Genomic DNA, 14,011 nt, shown 5'->3' on the forward strand with positions numbered 1-14,011 from the left:
AACATATCAACCCAGGAAATCCGTAAAACCTAGACTTATTTGATAACCGATAAAGTAAACCCGGTACACATATCAACCCAGGCAATCCATAAACCCATACTTAATTTAACATGCGAACATGTAAACGTGGATAACATGTCAACCCAATTTTTTTTTAACACAAACTTGTTTTAACCACCTAGCATAAGCCGAGGAGAGAATGAAAAGTTCACATTCCATGTTAGAGCTGATAAGTATGTGAAACAAAATCATACAAACGACATAGTCACTCAAAACAATCTCAAGCAAGGATGCTTGCAGGTGAGGATAAAATCTCTTACGCCTCATCCTCGTCACTACTAACATCTTGGGTGCCATCCTGCTCACTTACACTCTCACTGTCCCCTTTGCCACTTCCACCGCCGTCATCCTCGTCATCACCGCCACCACTTATGTCACCCCCACCATCGTCATCACCGCCACCACTTATGTCACTCCCACCACTTATGTCATCAACGCCACCACTTGTGTCACCCCCACCATCGTCATCATCGGCACCACTTATGTCACTCCCACCACTTATGTCATCACCGCCACCACTTATGTCACTCCCACCATCGTCATCATCGGCATCCCCATCGCTACCATAATCGGGATCATCATCCCCACTCCCATCCTGGTTAGACTCGTCATCCTCATCTCCATCGTCATCACTCCCTCCGCTACTCCCCCCACTGCTTTTATCCTCGTCACTACGAACAATCAAGGTCCCCACTTTGATCTGGCGCTGCAATAAAACAGATTAATTTAAACTCAAACATAGCATAAACCTAGGCACTTACAAAAACACAAACCCGATTAAAATAGTAAAGTTGGCTTCTATGACCATAGAACTTACCCTAGATTCATAGCCTTCCTCCACATGACTCTTGATCTCCTTTTTCATTGCCTCTTCCCTTCGATCGATCGTTTTCATGTGGTTGGCCACAAACTGCATGATAAAAGTATCTTTCTTCATGGCCGTTTGAGCCTTACGCGGAAGAACGTCCCAAGTGAGGGCTGCCCTATTCTTTGCTCTCTCCTCAATCCTCTTGTGATTTACTGCAAAATTTCAACTCACATCCTTAAAGCGCTGTTGGGCCCGTACCTGATCTCGTATACTTGACTTGGGCACGTCGTTGTTGACACTCCCTCGAGGCCGCCCTCCGAGCCTTTGAGGGATGAAGACATCCATCCCATGTATTTTCTTTAAGTGTTGAATCATCCGTGATCGCTTCTCCATGAGAGTTCGCACATGGTGGTTCAGCCCGACAAATCCTCGCCAACTTACCCCCATTGATAACCTCAACATAAGGCGTCTACATCCAATACAATACAAAAGGCAAAGCAAGTCAGTGAGAACCCGGGCAATAAAAAATACTAGAGAGAGAGAGAGAGTTGCACACCATGCCGTGACAAATAAACCCGGGCAATAAGAATACTAGACAGAGAGAGTTGCACACCATGCCGTGACAGATAAACCCGGGCAATAAGAATACTAGAGAGAGAGAGAGAGAGTTGCACACCATGCCGTGACAGATAAACCTAGGGACTTCTTACCACAGTTGTGGAGGTAGTACAGCTTGCCCCTGATTGTTTTGCTCTCTTTACTTAAAGCTTGGGCCGCTTTGAAGAGCCGACAAGAGCAAGAGCCTTATCCGCCGGCCCTTCATCCTCTTGCCCCTTCTCCACATGCTTTTTAGCCTTATTCTTCACACCATCCTCTTTAGAGCAATCTTAACCTCCGGCACCTTCTCCAACTGCCCCTTGCCCGTGTGCCCTTTCACCTTGACCTAACCATTTTATCAAAGAAGAGGAAAACCATAAGATAAAAAAAAACAATTCATTGGCTTCTTGCACAACACTTGAGTGGCTTACCTCATCAACAGCAAGTTTCCACTAGATGGCCTCACAGACTTCCACCTCTTTCATCCTCTTCAACCTCTTCACATTTTGTTGCTCGGGGACCGCCGTACCTTCTTTCTCTTTCACATCGGCCTTGGCCTTTCTCTTGTTCACCTATGACAAAGCACTCAGACATAAACCCGGGTGCAAGGACCAAAAACATTTGCAAGGCACACTTTCATTGCAATAGTCTGCCTAGGGCCGTTTGTTGCATACCTGTGTCTTGGGTGGCTCGCAGCCTGCTGTGCCACTCAACTTCTTTGCTTGACCACTCTTTTGAACCTTCAAGGGACTTGATCCTTCAAGCACAATCATATCCTGCACACATTGACACCCATAAACACCTTACAGCCGACACAATTTTCAAAAAAATTGCACAATACCCGGGCACTAACAGATAAACCTGGGCACAGTCCTACGTGTTTAGTTTGTTGGTCCTCCTTTGGAGCCTTAGGAGCCCCTGGTCGGGTGCCCAATGTGCGGCTCCCCTCCTTTGACTGGCCGCTTTCTTGAGCCTTCAACGCGCCTGATCCTTTAACCAGATTCAAACCCTGCACATGTTAAACACCTAGGAGCACTTAACAGCTAGCGATACTCGGGCACTGACAAATAAACCCAGGCAGCTCGGGCACTGACAGATAAACTTAGGCATTTCTCCTACCTGTTTTGTTGGTTGGATCTCCTTTGGGGCCTTTGAGGCCGGGGCCTTCTTCAAACTAGCATCTTGGCATGGCTCCCGAGGTACATCGATGACAGAGGAGCATCTTGACCCTGCACAAATCTTACATGTTTTGTTGGTTGGGCCTCCTTTGAGACCTTTAGGGCCTTCTTCAAAACAGAGCCTTGGCCTTGCTCTCGAGGTACATCCGCCGACAAAGGAGCATCTTGGCCCGGTGGCATTGCAATCTTCAAAGGCGTTGCAATCTTTGGGGCCTTTGGAGCCTTCTTTGAAGCAACACCTTGGCACGGATCTCGAGGTACATCCGCCGATTGAGGAGCATCAATCTTCAAAGGCGTTTCCCTCTTCAAACCCTGCACATGTGAACACTTAACAGCAGGCACAAATTTCCCTTAAACCACACAAATCTTCGGGCAATGACAGATAAACCCGGGCATCTACAGAAAGAGTCCTACCTATTTTGTGCGTTGGATCTCCTTTGGGGCCTTTAGAGCTTTCTTCGATGTTGGGGTATAAAGCCCAATGTGGTCGCCCAGGTAAGTGGGCGGGCCGCCAGGTATGTAAACATATTCTTTCGTAAAAACCTAATAAGAACTCACTATGCTCTACACATTACAGTAGAGCGAGTTCACCATATCGTCGTGCTCTTCTTCTCGCACTCTCTCTCGCGTCGCACTTTCGCTCGTACTCCTTCAATTGGTATCAGAGCTCAGATCGAGGCTCAGGGCAGCATTTGCAGGTAGCCAGAGTCACCTGCTCAGATTGGAGTGAGATTCTACAGGCGAAGACACGGCCCCAAATCCTGTGAGAAAGCCCGAGGGGCTCGGTGTTCTCAGAATTTCATTATGAGGTCATCTCGGCCACCGTTCGGCTTCGACAAAGTTCTGCGCAGGCCATTTTCGACTACGTGGTCTTAGCGGGTGCAGATCCGACTCTGCAAATTTGGGGTTTCGGCTTATGACTGCAGGTGCTGAGGATATTGGCACTCCCAGAGTGCTGATTCGTGGCTGTCTACACATCGCAGAACGGCTCACAATTCTTGGAGGCGTGTCACATACAACACGGGCACATCTATACATAGATTGTAGGCGACATCCACTAGTTTATCAGGTAGCTTGTGTTTGCTGCTTGATATTCCAGATTTCATCCTGACATTGCAGGTACTTCCACATGGGATGTATTGTCAGAGATGATGTATGCCTGTTGAGGGTTTGCTGGCTGTGAGTCACGCAGCAAACAACCGCTGCAGCGGTTACAACATATAGTGGGAAATTTGTGGATGTATGACTTTGTGGGAAGTTTATGTACTGTCAGATTTACTACAGCCTTTGTTGAGGGTCGAGTGAGGTTTTATTGAGCTGGGGGATTCTCAAATGTTGAGATCCTTTCGGTGATACAGGTCTTGGAGCGATCCCTCGAGCACCCTTAGATAGGCAGCTAGGATGTATTGACTGTGAGTTAGACAGTTGGGATTGCATCTTTGCTTTACTGCCGTTGAGGCATTGTCGCAATCTATGGTTACACGACAGTGACAGGACAGTGAGAGACAGTACAGGTGGAGGACAGGTTTACCCACAGCTTACAGTGTTAGAGAGACAGTGGTTTTTTGAGTTGTTTTTGGTCTGTTTTTTGAGTACACCAGAGCCATTTTACAAAGGAGACTCTGCCGAAATTTATACAGAATTTGAAGCTTTCTTGGTTTATTTGACAGATTGATATTGGTTCAGAGGTCAGTTTACAGGGGAAACTCTGCTGAATTTTTCCCAGGAAAGTAAACTACTGTGAAGCGTAGCTATGGTTGTATCACAGGACACTGCTCTTTACAATATCAAGAAGCTGGATGGAACCAATTTCCCATTGTGGAAGAAGCAGATTTGACACGTGTTGGTACAAAAGAAGCAGATAAAACCTATAAAGCTCAAGGGGATAAAACCAGAAGATATGGACGAAGATGAATAGAGCAAAATGGATGAATTGGCACTTTCTACCATTATGCTGACTTTGGCAGAAAGCCTTTACTTCAATGTAGCAGACGAGATGTCGGCTTATGAAGCATGGACAAAGCTGAGTGATCTTTATGAGAAGCAGAGTGCAGCTTCACAGGTATACTAGCTTAAGAAGCTTGATGACTTGAAGATGAAAGAAGGGACACCTATGTCCAATCATCTGAATGAATTCAACACCATCTACAGTCAGTTGTCAGCTCAAGGTGTCAAGTTTGATGAACCTGTTAGAGCTATGTTCCTGTTGATCACATTGCCGGAAAGTTGGGACACTTTTCACACAGCTTTGAGTAATTCTGCACCTCCAGATGGTTTGACCATAGCAGGTGTAGAAGGCAGTCTGCTTACTAAAGAAACCAACAGAAAGACAATGGACAAAGGCAAAGGAACAGCCTTAGTTGTCAGGGGAAGGACCAAAGAAAAGTACAAAGGTGGAAAGAGGAATCAGTCTCGTAGCAAGTCCCGCAGTGCTAAAGGCAAGAGTGACATAGAATGCTACCATTGTGGCATGAAGGGTCACATGAAAAGAGACTGCAGAGAATGGAAAGCATAAAAAGGCAAAGAGAAAGTTGAAGACCATGGTGAGAAGAACAAGTCCTCAGTGAAGATTCAAGAAATAAATGTGACAAACACTGTTGCAGAGGATGACAGTCTAGTGTCAGGAGACATCTACTTCTTGAAGAATACAATGGACTCAACTCTTCTTACAGCATCTGATGGAAATGCACTGAGTGACTAGATTATAGACTCAGGGGCATCACTTCATGTGTCTCCAAACAAGGAGTGGTTTACCTCTTATGTGACCACTAAAGATCATGTTCGGCTAGGCAATGGGCAGACATGTGAGATCTTAGGTGTTGGAGATGTTCAATTGAGGTTTCAGAATGGCTCTTCTTTCACGCTGAAAAATGTGAGACATGTTCCCGCAATTACATAGAGCTTGATCATCACAGGTTTACTTGATGATGCTGGCTACGTCACCACTTTTGGACATAACATGTGGAAGATATCCAAGGGTTCCATGACAGTAGCACATGGAGTAAAGTCTGGAGGACTTTACATGATTTATGTATCAAATGTCTCTAAAAATGTAATCAATGTAACCGAGCAGCCGAACGTTTCTTTGTGGCATAGCCGGTTAGGACATATGTCCAAGAAGGGAATGGAAATCTTGTCTCATTCTGGTTATTTACTTGGCTTTTCATTTAATGATTTTGAATTCTGTGAATATTGTCTGTATGGTAAGCAAACACAGCAGCCACATAAGCATAGAAGCAGTAGAAGAGATACACAGTTGGCACTTGTTCATAGTGATTTGTGTGGACCTATGCCTAACCTATCTCTAGGGGGAGCTTCTTACTTTATGACATTTATAGATGATTACTCGAGGAAAGTATGGGTTTACTTTCTCAAGCACAAGGATGAAGCGTTTAGTGTTTTCAAAACGTTTGTGACACTTGTGGAGAATCAGAGTGGCAAGAAGCTTAAATGTGTTTCAAAGGCCTTTCAGGACTTTTGTGAGTCAAAAGGTATAAAACGTGAACTTACTGCTCCTTACAATCCTCCTCAAAATGGTGTTGCTGAGAGGATGAATAGGACCATATAAGAGAAGGTCAGAAGTATGTTGTCTAATGCACAACTGCCAAATGGGTTTTGGGCTGAAGCTGTATCAACAGTTGTTCATCTTATAAATAGATCTCCTAGCAAGGTTTTGCAGAAGGATTCAGTGCCAGAGATGGTATGGTCAGGCAAAATGCCCTCATACAAGCATCTCAGAGTCTTTGGCTGTGAGGCATATACTCATGTTCCAAAGGAATTTAGGAACAAACTTGAGCCAAAGAGTAGAAAGTGCATCTTTCTAGGTTATGGTAATTCTGGTGAGATGGGGTACAGACTTTGGGATCCCGAATCAGAAAGGTTATCCGCAGCAATGATGTTCACTTTAATGAAGCCAAATATCATTCTAAACCAGAGAGGGTTGAGGAGATTAGAAGAGTTGTCTTCCAAGAAGATGGACCTGCACGTGCAAGACAAAATGTCAGGGCTCAAGAGGAGCAAGAACAGGATAGAGTGGAACCACAGGTTGTGGTTGAGCCTGAGCCACCCATTGTGCGTAGATCTGGACGTATCACACGACCTCCTGATAGGTTTGTTCCATCTATGAACTATGTCATGTTGACTGATTGCAATGAGCCTTCATGTTACAAGGAAGCAGTGCAAATGAAGGACTTAGGGAATTGGCAATTGGCCATGCAATCAGAGATGAAAGCTCTGCATAAAAACCAGACATGGAAGCTAGTTAAATTACCACAGGGCAAAAAGGATCTACCTTGTAAATGGGTTTACAGGTATAAGATCACCGCTCATGATAGTCAGCCAAAGTACAAAGCAAGGCTTGTTGCCAAGGGCTTTAAGCAAGAACAAGGCATTGACTTTGATGAAGTCTTCTCTCTGGTGGTCAAGATGACTACATTGAGATGCTTTCTTGCATTGGTTGCCATATATAGATTTGGTGTTGCACCAAATGGATGTCAAGACAGCGTTCTTGCATGGTGATTTAGATGTGGAAATTTACATGCAGCAGCCAGAAGGGTTTGTTGAGAAAGGCAAGGAAGATTTGGTATGCCAGTTGTTAAAGAGTCTTTATGGCTTAAAACAATCACCGAGGGTATGGTACCATAAGTTCCACAAGTTTATGCTTTCCAAGGCTACAAACGTAGTGAGTTCGATCACTGTCTATATACAAAGAAGGCTAAGGATGGCAGTTGGCTGATCCTTATTTTGTATGTGGATGACATGTTGATTGCTGGCAAGCACCTGGAAGAAATTTCAGCTTTGAAGTCAAAGATGGCAAAATCATTTGACATGAAAAACATGGGTGAGGCAAGTCATATACTTGGTATGCGCATTGAGAGAGACAGATCAAAGAAGTTGATTTGGTTATCTCAAACAGAGTATATTGACAAGGTTTTGCAACGTTTCAATATGGAGAAGGGAAAGGCATTGAGTGTTCCATTGCCACCTTATGTGAAACTCAGCAAACAAGATTGTCTAGTGTCTGAGGAAGAACAGGCTGAAATGGATAAGATTCCATATGCATCTGCAGTGGGTAGTTTGATGTATGCAATGATTGCTACTCGCCCAGACATTGCATTTGCAGTGGGAGTAGTAAGTCGATACATGTCAAACCTATGCAAGAAACATTGGGAGGCAGTGAAAGGAATATTGAGATACCTGAAAGCTACAAAGAGTATGCGTATATGCTATGGGAGTTAGGAGCTAAGTGTAAAGGGTTTTACAGACTCAGATTATGCAGGTGACTTAGACAACCTAAGGTCTACGTCAGGGTATGTCTTTACATTGGCTGGTGGAGCAGTATCATGGCATTCTAGATTACAAGATTGTGTTACTCAGTCTACTACAGAGGCTGAATATGTTGCAGCATCAGAGGCATGCAAAGAATCAATTTGGCTTAATCGACTAGTAACAGATTTGGGAATCAAAGAAGAGATGCTTGTGTTATATTGTGATAGTGAGAGTGCTATACAATTGGCTCGCAATCCAATTTATCACTCAAAGACAAAGCATGTGGATGTGAAGTATCATTTCATCAGGGAAATGCTCGAGGATAAGAAAATTCAGCTTTTCAAAGTTCACACCACAGAAAATCCTGTTGATCTACTTACAAAAGGACTTCCCTCAGAGAGCTTTGCGCATTTTCGCAAGCAGTTAGGTGTAGGGTAGTACATCACTTCTCTACATCTCTTGTATATTAGCTTGTATAGTAGCTTCTCTCACACTTAAAGTACCACATTGGACTTTAAGTGGGAGGTTGTTGGGGTATAAAGCCCAATGTGGTCTCCCAGGTAAGTGGACGGGCCGCCAGGTATGTACACATATTCTTTTGTAAAAACCTAATAAGAACTCACTATGCTCTACACATTACAGTAGAGCGAGTTCACCATAGCGTCATGCTCTTCTTCTCGCACTCTCTCTCGCGTCGCACTTCCGCTCGTACTCCTTCATTCGAAGCAGCACCTTGGCACGCCTCTCGAGGTACATCCGCCGACAGAGAAGCATCTTGGCCCCGAGGCATTGCAATCTTCAAACCCTGCACACGTTGGAACAAGTAAACCCAAACGTCCACAGATAAACCCTGACATTCACACGTAAACCCGGGAACTATCTTACTTGTTCTGACTGTTGGGCCTTTAAAGCCCCCTTCTTCCCTTCCTTGGTCATAGTAGCAGCAAGCTTGCATGGCTCCGGTTCTACAACCGCCAATGGAGGAACATCGTCATTGTTTGGTCCTTTCCCCACTTTCTTCTTCCTTTCCCCGGTCACAACAGCAGTCTTGACCGGCGAAGGCTCCGGAACAACATCGGGCTGAGACACTGCAAGAAGGAGCTCCCCCCCCCACCTCTTTGACCTCCTCAGCCGGTGTTGGCCCTGCCCTCGACCGTGTGGCTCTCATCGCAGGCGGCTTTTTGGCTCCCCCCCCAGCCCTTCCAACAGACTTCTTTGGTGGAGGTGTAGAGTAGGCGCCCCTCATTCCCTTCCTCCCTCCCTTCTTCGCCTTGCCCGCCATCTCTGCGCAATCCTGGACAGAGCTCCCCCTTGCCCGCAATGCCCTTGAAACCCCCTGAACAGACTTGCGCAATGCCCTGAAACATCCCCTCAAACCCCAAAACAGAGATGGCAATGTTGAACGCCCATCTTGCAAGCTGTACTACGAGGTGCAAAGTGAAAGCAACCCGAGCGACGCCCCGGACGACCAGCAGGCTCCCCTCACTGCCTGAGGGGAGGTGAGGTGAGGTGACACACCCCACTTCAAAATCATGGCGGGGATCCCATCGGATCCCCCCCCCCGGTCATAATTAATGCCGACATGGATCGTCCGTTGCCATCTCACCATCGTCGCCTGAGGCCACGTCACCCGCCTGGTGCCACATCGTCCCGCCATTCGTCGCCCGAGTTTACCTCCTACCCCGAGCCCGACCCCACCACGCGGACGATCCAGATCGTCCCGCCGACCGCGCCCCAGCTCCGCGCCGTCGATCCCATGAACGAGCTTCTTAAATGCACATGTGTATATAGTCTTGATGGTCGTGTATGGTTGGAAAAATGGGACATGGTTGACTGGTCACTGAAGTACATTCTTGACTGGACTGGAGACTTCACAGCAGTGGATTTAAGTCAAGCTTGACTGGACCCCTGACAGATAATGACAACTTGTCCCCAATGCCACATTGCCAAGTGGCAAGACTCAAGTTGCCCGGCCAATTTCAAGTTGGAATCCTGCGGGATCGGTGGATTGGCTTCCTCGCTAAAGGCCTTAAATACTGTAGCGGCGTAGCCAGAATGTCTACAACCTCATGCAGGTTCTCTTGCACACCCTGCTAAGAGAGCTTCTGTCATAAAATCTAATATCTAACTAACCCAAATGATTTTCTCATATTAAATTGATCACTTAATGTGGGAGAATAAACGGGAACAAGTGTTAAGATATAGGTATGTGCTTTTAGATCTATCTCAACACGGGGCCAATGTAAAGGGGCCCAAAAGGGAGATGGTCTATCAAAGAGCAAGGCTAACCAATGGAGCATAAGACCTTAGGGTTAGCTTCATTGAAGACCTCCAATAAATGTGTGTAAAAGTCCTTTTGACCTTAAGTAAGCTAGGGCTGAGCTTGAGGTGGGAACCCGGCCCAAGCTCGAGGTGCTTGTCCTGCTTGAGGTGCTTGTCATGCTTGAGGTGTTTTTCATGCTTGAGGTGCTTGATTAAGATGCTTGAGGTGCTTGACTGGCTCCATGCTTGAGGTGCTTGACTTGCTACATGATTAATGTACTTGAGGTGCCTTGAGAAGCTTGCCTGAGATGCTTGTGGGAACCCCCCCTAGTTCAAGTGCTTTGTCATGCTTGGTGAGTAAGGTGCTTGATCACCTAAAAGTCAAAAGCATTCCTACAAGAGGGGGGGCGAGCCCTTTTCCTAGGGCCTAGAGAGAGAACACCCACTCACACACACAAGGGAAGCCCATCTTGAAGAGGCAGCAAGGACACATGTCAGGCCCCTACCCATGTTACTTTCATGTGTTTCTTGAAGCCTATTGGCTAGGCTTCAAAGGGGTCCAATGATAAATTACATGAATTATCTAATTGTTTTAGCATTTATCAAGTCCTCTCTCTCAAAGGGGAAAGGGGGACACTTGTCCCAAGGCTACCCATGTTGCTTGTAATGGCTCCTGCTTGTGATTGGCTAGGCCTGGAGGGGTCCAATGAGCTTCAGGCATGAGCTACAAGGGGGGGTCGACCCAAGCAAGCTAGGGGGGTGCCTAGGGGGTATACTCACCCACACACACTCACAAGCACTCTCATTGTGTGATATGCAAAGTGCAAGAGCTCCCTCTCCAAGCAAGTAGAGGTTGAGAGCCTACACCAACACTCTTGGCTATGGAGTGCAAATCCAACCAAGAGCCATGCTTCGATGCTTAAGCTTGCCATCTCCTTCTTCTTCATTACTATGCTATTATGTATGCTAGCAACAAGAGTATGATAAGTGAGGAACTAATTCTTTCTCCTACGAAATGTTTCTTCTTCCTCTTCCCTACCCTCATTCCCTGCTAGCTCTCTCCACCTTCGAAGGTGTTTGAGGTCTTGGGACTGAGGCTTGGGATAGTTAAAGCTTTCTTCAAGTTTATGTTATGTTTGTGGTGCATGAAGCCTTCCATCTTCATGGCATCACCTAGGTCACAAGGAACACAAAGACTGTATTGTAACGAGTCTCTCTTTATGGGAGAAATCATAATACAAATGCCTATTGGAGGGGGGACCGGCTCCACATAAATCCGGTCCTCAATTGTTGTCATGTTCTCTAAACTCTCTCTCTTGCAAAAGTATTGTCTATGCCAAGTTAACTAATTGCTATGATTATGTTGCTATCTTCAATTATGTATACCCACTATGCTCACAAAATCATTTCTTGAAAGTACTCTCATTAAATTCCGCTATTCTCAAATTGAATAGGCAAATTCCATTACATTGGTATCAGAGCATTTGGTTTCTCTTTTCTTGCTTAAGAAGAGAGGTCCTTAAGTAGCCTATAAATGGTTGATGTTGTTAATTATAATAGAGTAAGTGGAACTGGGATCTAATACCGGTTTTGTTAAGCCCACTATGTGGGGGATGGTGCACACCTCGGGAGCTTTGGACTTAATAATGGAGTCTTTTTAGACTTGCCTACGGCTTTACCATTATTGAGCCATAAGAAGTCCGAAAGGAGCTAGCCCTTGGCAACTCTACTATGTTAGACCTACTCCTCTACTCTCTATAATTAACCACTTTGAGCCGTGGGTGTAGATACTTAAGAGCCGATTTTCAAAGGCTAAGAGGAGTGGCAACTAAGGTTTTGAATTGCCAAAGCATACACTAAGTACATACATAAAATTTTGTTAACATGGCTGACAATAATCAAGAGAGTAGAATGAACATTGATAGCTTTGATTTTGCACATGAAGGTGCTAATGATGATGCTCCCATGTTTGTGAATTATCTTGTGACTAGGTTGCAACAAGCTATGGGCAACCCTACCTTGCAAGCCGAAGTTACTCAACAACTTCGTGCCTATGGAATTTCCCTTCCTCTCCAAGAGGAGAGAGAGCTTAGGAGGCCTCTTGAAGAGACCCCCAAAAGAAGACTCTCTCCCATTCGAGAGGAGGAATCCAAAGAGAAAGAAAGCAATGAAAGTCTAAGTTCTTCTGAAGATGTGGCTCCACGAAGAAGGCGGTCTAGACGATCGCCTACTCCTCCCAAGAGGAAAAGAGCAACCCATAGTCCTTCTCCTCATCACTCTCAAAGGCAAGAGAGGAAACAAAGGAAGAAAAGGGCTAGAAAGAGGTCACCCTCTTCTCCTTCTTCTTCACCTTCCTTCTCTTCCGATGAAAGTTATGGCTATTCTCCTAGAGAATACAAGAGGGGAGGGCATCGCAAATCATTTCCTGCATGGCGAAGGTCACAAAAGCTAAAGAAGTTCAAGGAGGGAGGAAAGAGTATCTCTTTTCTCACCTACGATGGCACCTTTGGTGCTACCGACAAAGTGTTGGCCTTCATCCAGCAATTTGATGCGGCCTTTGGGGACGAGGGCTTCACAGAGTCCTCCAAGCTACGCCATGTAGCTATGCACTTCCAAAAATCAGCTCGTCAATGGTGGGCTAGCCTTCGTGGCAATGGAGAAGCCCCAAAGACATGGAAAACTCTACGAGTTTCCATCATGAAGCAATTTCTTCCAAGCGATACTAAAGATAAAGTTCTTACCGAATGGCGCGGCTTGAAGCTCCTCTCTCATGAGTCTATCAACAAGTATGTAGATAAGTTTTGGGATTTACATCTCAAAGCTACTGTCTTTCAAAAGATAGACTTTGCCGAGCAAAGACAACAATTCTGTGCGGGATTACCTGAAGAGATGGCCGAATATATCAACTCTCAACGGCCCGGTACTATTACCGAAGTAATCCACCACACCATGGCTGCTTCACGCATCAATTTCCATCAAGGGGCTAAACGTAATGTCAAGCCCATGGAAAACAAAGATAAAAATGATGCAAAGGGGAAATCCAATGCTCAAAATAATTCCCAAGGCACTTCCAACAACAACAACAACAATCGGTCCAAGGAGAAGGGAGTTTACAAAGGTAAAAACAAACTCTCTCCTGAAGAGCTTGAAGCTTTTCGCAAGGACCATAAGTGTTTCAAGTGTGGGGAGCAAGGACATGGCTATCGTTCTTGCCCCAAGAAGAATACTCGCAATGAGACTCCTAGGGCTTCCACCATCGAAGCTCCAAAAGAGGATGCTCATTGCAAAGGATCATCACTCTCCTATGCTTGGGGAAAGGTAAGAGAGCATGATGCGTTCATCTTGTTTGAACCTGGCTCTACTCTCAACTTCATATCAATAGAGTTGGCCACCAAGTTGGGCATTCAAGCTTTTGAGATGGGAGATATAGTAACAGCTGATGCAGCTTTCAAGGGACAACAAGCCTCCGTTACTCCCTTGATTGGGAAGTTGAGGCTTCATGTCCAAAGCTATGTCGACAAAGAAGACTTCTTCATCTCTCCCCTCCAACATCAGGATGTTATCCTAGGGGCACCATGGTTTGATCGCATGGCTGCCAACATGAAGTTCCCTGAAAGGAGAATTTACTTCACCTACAGGGGAAAGAACATGTATATAGATGCTAGTGAGCGTGGTCGCACTATTCCACTTGTAAATCCTCTTTCTTTTGATAAATCAATGAAGAGCTCAGTTTCTGCGTACATGATTTATGTCAAAGAGTCTCTAAAAGCTAATAATGTTTCATCAAATGAAAATGATAGGAATCAAGAAGAGTTAAACTTGTCTACTTTTCTAAAAG

The 14,011-nt window shown here is 45.4% G+C and overlaps 1 pseudogene; it reads right to left on the bottom strand.

Moving 5' to 3' along the window:
* Positions 1-280: 280 nt before the first annotated feature.
* Positions 281-9,445, bottom strand: LOC147453799 (uncharacterized; annotated as a pseudogene).
* Positions 9,446-14,011: the final 4,566 nt, after the last annotated feature.

Source organism: Adiantum capillus-veneris, chromosome 7 (assembly GCF_014529385.1).
Source record: "Adiantum capillus-veneris isolate H3 chromosome 7, ASM1452938v2, whole genome shotgun sequence".
NCBI lineage: Eukaryota > Viridiplantae > Streptophyta > Polypodiopsida > Polypodiales > Pteridaceae > Adiantum > Adiantum capillus-veneris.